This window comes from Bombus affinis, chromosome 13 (genome assembly GCF_024516045.1).
Source record: "Bombus affinis isolate iyBomAffi1 chromosome 13, iyBomAffi1.2, whole genome shotgun sequence".
Classification (NCBI taxonomy): Eukaryota; Metazoa; Arthropoda; class Insecta; order Hymenoptera; family Apidae; genus Bombus; species Bombus affinis.
Window position 1 is genome coordinate 5,259,939 of NC_066356.1, and position 6,058 is coordinate 5,265,996.

Consider the following 6,058-nt stretch of genomic DNA (forward strand, 5'->3'; position numbering starts at 1 on the left):
GATAAATGAAAATAAAACCAAATAATTTTTTTCGCAATTATGGACAAATTATAGAAGATCTATGTCACGTTCGAGAAGAAAGTTCGAGAGAATTAAAAGTTTTGCTAATTGCGCGTTTGCTATTATTGCGTGCCTTGTTAGCGATCGACATTTTTAATTCTGCTTCATTGACATTTTTTGCAAAATCACAAATTAATGATTTTTTGAAGTAATGCAATACTTTGAAGTCAACAGTTTCGTCATTTAACTCTTCTACGAAATGACATAAGTTTGAAATGACTCTCGAGAACTTTTAGATGATACTGCCAAGTTTTGATTGTGGAATCTTGAGAAGTACGTTTGTATCATATTTATTCAAGCTTTTTACTTTTGTATCAGCTATTTTTTTACGATAACTGCTTGCGTCTTTTTTTCGTTTACCACTAGCGTCATCTGAAATTAAATTGATACAAGAATTGTAGAATGAAATATCAGTAAAAAAGAGTTGCAGAATCTCAAAATTATTTTGTTAAGCCTTTAACTATAAAATATTTTATGTAAAGTCAAAATTTAATTTATATGACGCCTATATGATTTCCAGAATAAAAGAAAATGGAAATATTAGCTTTGGAGGACTACAAAAATAGTTTTTTAATAAAAATTAGCAAGGTCGAGTAAAAAATATTGTTAAACTATATTTCTTATTAAAAACTAGCCCTCTATAATTATTTTATATCAAAATAATAATTTATTTAAATTAAACGTGACTTTACAAAATATGTACCCCACTGTGCGCCGTTCACCCGACAAGCTTCGTCTCTACCTCACCTGCTCCCCCTTTAGTGTATACTTCGCTTGTCTCTTGCCAGTCTTTCGTGTGTCTGCGTGTTCGCCGCTCGTTGAAATCGAGATACTATGTAATTTCGGTTCCGTATACGGTCATTTGTGAACGTAAACAGGCGTAATCGAGTCAGTTTGTTTCAATAATTATCTTACTGATCACGAAGTTATGCGTTTTAAGAATCCGTTGCCACAGCGTGGCTCCTACGAGTAAGTTCAGCAAAAGCCGATTTCCCAGATTTCGAGGTTAAGCATTCTTTTCTCACCCTCGTTCTCCCGGTCAATTTCGATTCTCTAGTTCTCGTTTCTTTCCTTGTTCGTCGTTCGATTGATTTTACTTGAAACTTCCCTATATTTAGTTAGAAAAATACATACAGAACATTTACATGTATTTTTATATTTTCTCACTTATTAGAATAATTCATACAGAATATTTATATGTAATATCTCTACATTGTCCCAATTTATTAAAAACATTTGTACAGAATATTTATATATAATATTACGATCTCGTTATCTTATATGTTTTCTTTTGCAAAATTTAAGAACATAATACTATTCATTTCGAAAAATTTTATTCTTTTAAGGCTGATAATTTTGATTAGTTTTATTCTATAGTTTCTTAGATAATTTTAATTGAAGATTAGAGATTTTAGCATCCGTTTGTAGCTAACTATAGAGAAAACTAATCCAGTAAGTGAATTGCCCTTCATGTTAGCAATGAGATAAGTGACTTCCAATTGCAATTACGAAAATTTGAGGGATTATAACAAGTATTTAATCTACTAGAGAATATTTGAGCATAATAATAATACTAAATATAAATCGACTTAATTTGATTTAAATAATTCTTTTTTATTGATGGAGTATTACGGTAATTTTGTATGTAAACATATATTACAAAAAATAACTAGTTTCAATGTGACTATGTGATGAAACCTGTATATGAATAATTTCGTAAGACTTGTTTATTCCTTATATTCGTAATTCTAATAATAGATTTTTCGCTTATGTAATTTCTGAAAAGTGATACTAATCCCGCCTGCGGTTTTATGAAACTTTCATTCGATGAATATTCTTTTTAAGTTGTCCCCAATAAGATCCTTTTACTTTACAGATATTGTTATGTCGTATTGCGTATCAGAAGATTTCATTTGAAATACTTTATCAAACATAATATATCGATAAAGTATTTATCATTACATTTCTTATATTGCAAATCAATGTTATCCTAACTAATTTCTTACAATTGCAATTGTTTTCAATAATTCGTATATTTTATAGTAATTTATTATCAGAGAGCAGTCATATATTCTGTGACGATGTTCTGAAAGTTCCTCTCGAGTTTTTATACCTGAATCATTCTTCCGATCTTAGATTAGAAGGTAGGGGTGGTTTTCGTTGGAGGATACGTCCCTGTGGCCCACGTGAAAAGTACAGTCAGTCACGAAAGTCCTCCTACATTCCTTAAATTTTGAATATTATAACAAAGATTTTATCTCTAGCAATTCTTTGGATTAATTGAGTTTTATTTACAAATTAACGAAAATCATAATATCGAATAAATTCTATGTCATTTTGTATCATATGTAGATGTAAACTCTGTAAAAAAGGTACGTTTTTAATCTCTTTTAATAAATGGGATACATATACAAAATGGAATGTAGACTTTTATACCTGACTGTATATACACAATACTGTTTCGCTAAGGCTAACTGGCAAGTTATCGAGGGATGTATATTTCTAGCAAATATCGAGTATCTCTCTTCTTCAGTGAATGACACTGACATACCGACACCTGACACATTTGTTTATTGTACTCACATACGGCAGACGTAACACCAGATATCTCAAGAAGTGGTAGGGATAGAAATGGCCACCTAACGAAGCAAAATTCTATCCACTTAACGAGACACTACTGTTATACACGCGAGATGGGAGAGCATTAGTAGTAAGATCAGACAGTTCAACGTGGATTCTCGGTCGTAGCAGGAACTCTTCGTATTACGCGGCATACAGGATATTTCTATAAAAAAATTCTTTCTTATTTGCAACAAATAATTTTCTAAATATATATTAATGAAATTTTAGTAACTTTATTAATGTAAATAGTAAATACAATTATTAAACAATGTTTGCGCTAGTGACTGGTGAATGTATAGATGAATCTTGACATAAATGTGAAGTTTTGTGATTTTTGTGATGCTGGATTTTTTATAGAGATAAGATAGATTTCTTCTTTTATTCTATTGTCTTTGATTGTAATGGTTACATTACCATTGCACAAGCTATTAATGACATAGGGAGAAAAAGGAAAAAGGTTCACAGTTTGCTATGTACATTATTTGGTGTTCTTTTAAATATTGTAACAATTCAATTGTGTAGGATTTAAAAATAGTTGTTTTCCCTAGTTATTTTTGTCACTTACATAAATGAAGTGGTTTTAATTAAATTCTGCCTTTTCCTTATTCCTTACTCTTCAGCTTTATTGTTAGAGTTTGATGAAATAATGTATTAAAACGATTAATTAATTTATACAGTAATACAGAAATTATATTTATAATGAACTCTTTTTCCGTTTAACGAACAATAGTGATTCGAATATCGAGATAACTATCGATGTTATCGAATTATCGTAAGTGGAATTAAAACTATACGGCGATTTTCTGTCGATCTTTTTATCGATTATTTCTATATGACTCAAAAAGTAATATATACATACATAATTTATGAAGTGAAGTAAGATTGTCTATTTTGAACATGCTAATAAAACCATGTTTCTGTTATTTATTTATTACGATCAGCTTTTTTTCGTGATGTAACGTCTTTTTATGCCTGCTTTTTTCTTATGAAAATGTTCTTTGTAACTTTGAACTTTGTTCTTGTAAACCTTCAAGCGCGAATAAATGTTACATCTTGCAAATCAGGTATGTAATGTTATCGTATATGAAGGTGATTTTTTATTTTTTTGTTCAATGAAATCTTAATAGTAAATGAAAATTTATTGTCGAATAGTTCAACAATTTTGATTATAAAATTTCTAAATTCATACTTTGCATGTGAAAGCCACCGTGTTTCACATAAACGTGAATGCATAAACCGGAGCTCGGCCGTTTTATTCTAAGCAAATATATTTCAATGGACAATGCATGTAGTTAATCAATAAAAGCTGCTGTCATATAATTAGTCTTGATTAGCTGCAGGAATTTATTTGCAGCAGTATCTCCATTTTTTCGTTCTCGAAGTAACAATTACGCGGCTTTTATTCTCCTAACAATAATTTTCTTCTATTTTTTAATTTATAGTAATAATAAAAGTAAAATATAATTTATTAATATTTCTTAACTATTGTCGTTGGACCATCGAGGACTATAACAATTTAGAGTTGGATTATTTAATTTTTATAATCTATTATAAATTGCTATGGTCAACTATAATCCAATGATACTATTTTGGGATTAAATTCAAAATCTCATAAGTATTTTCGATATAGGACAATAAATTTAATATGTTTTCATACTAATTTGTTTTCTCCACTGTAATACTGCATGTTTAAACGCCAAAAGGAGGAAAATTTAAGTTTCGTCGTTTTGCTCGATTGATATGTACGAAAAATCGATAACGCAAACTGTGATCAGTGATGTGTGAACTTGGAATAAAACAGGAGGAGAGGTGTGACGCTCTATTCGCAGCGTTGATGGAAAAGGATAAACGATTCGAAAGACAAATCTCGAGGCAGCAAATTTTTACGTGAGATGGCATGATTCTAATCAGTTGAAATCTGAGATATCCACAAAATGGCCAAGCAAATATCTTTTTATTCCACTCTGACGTCTGAAGAAAAGAATAGAATGCAACCGTGTTTGAAAGCTAGGTGGTATGTGTCCTCTTCTTTACACTTTCTATGAAGTACTTAAAGAGAAGAGAGGGAGAGAGAAAAAGACAGAAACCCTTTGTAACGTAAATGAAAGAGTGCCTTTAGTGTATTCGTCCATATTAGCATCATTATTACATACTTTTGTACCGAATATTTAATTTTTTATTTTGGTTATTTCCCAAATTAAAGTTTCTCTCTAATGATTGTATAATTGCGAATTGTATAGTAGTAATACGTAAAGATCTATGTAGTAGTAATTCTGTTGTCACGCAATAAATCGCAAGATACATAGTAATCGTGATGCGATTCATTTAAGAAAACAAGTATTCAGTGTACTTCGAATTAAATAATGATTTTTTAGGTGCATTGCGATAAGCACGAGTAAGACTAACTTGAGTTGAATAGTAAAGAGACCAGGGTCAACTGCGTGACGAGCCTGAATAACAGAGCACCAGTTGATCACATCAATGGGGCGATGTATAACTTGAATTTAACTTACAGAAATCTTTAATGTATTCACCTTTTAAGTTTTCCTATAGAACTTTTCACGAGTATCAGTCCTAGGTCTTCATGTCTCATACGCTAAGGAAGCGTCGTTTCTCAAACTCAAATGAGCTTGATCAAAATTAAAATTTATACCATATTCTCTTACATCGTAATCATATTATTAAAATGAAAATATAAGCAAAATAATTTTATATTTTTCCATTTGAAACATTTTTTCTACATCGAAAAATATTTGATTTTAGATAGAACTAACCCTGGAATGGCACACTGAGGTCTTTTATGACCCCAGCAGGATATTCATTTTGGTTATTTGTAGATAAAAAGGTTGTTTAACTTTTTTTCAACATCTGAGCTTTATAACTGAACTATATATTTCGAAAACATTTTAGTGGATCTTTGCAAAATTGTTTACATATTTTAAATGTACACCTCTAAATGACCAAAATATGTCTGTTGTAGACGTAAAGTCACTGTGTCATTCCTGAGTTAAAATGAAACATTTAGGTTAAAGTAGAGATTGAAAAGAATATCTAAAGAAAGTTTTGTTTCAGTGTCATCATGTCCAATGATTCACCCCCACCTCTGCAGACTTCTATACCTTTGGTAGATTACGATGTACCAGATGAAGCGCGTCCTGGTAAGATCACACCGACCACACCTACTACTCCGGTAACGAGTAAATTATCGAATGCCGACACCGATACGGAAATGATTGAGAATGCAGTACCGATCACGCAGACCGTACTGCCCGTTCCCGAGCCACAGCCGAAAATTGAGAAGAATGGAATCGACTCGGAGGCGACAAAACCAGTCACTCAACCCGAAAACGACTCCTGCGTTGTAGATTGTATATAT

At 31.1% G+C, this 6,058-nt stretch overlaps 1 long non-coding RNA gene across 4 annotated transcripts; it reads left to right on the forward strand.

The window, feature by feature from the left end:
- Window positions 1-1,035: 1,035 nt before the first annotated feature.
- Window positions 1,036-5,208, forward strand: LOC126923430 (uncharacterized). 4 transcript variants are annotated; one of them, XR_007713152.1, is made up of 4 exons: window positions 1,036-3,454; window positions 3,717-3,746; window positions 4,313-4,696; window positions 5,058-5,208. It is a non-coding gene; the product is annotated as an uncharacterized LOC126923430 (long non-coding RNA). The 4 variants fall into 4 exon arrangements; XR_007713153.1 differs by having other exon boundaries at window positions 4,386-4,696; XR_007713151.1 differs by lacking the exon at window positions 3,717-3,746.
- Window positions 5,209-6,058: the final 850 nt, after the last annotated feature.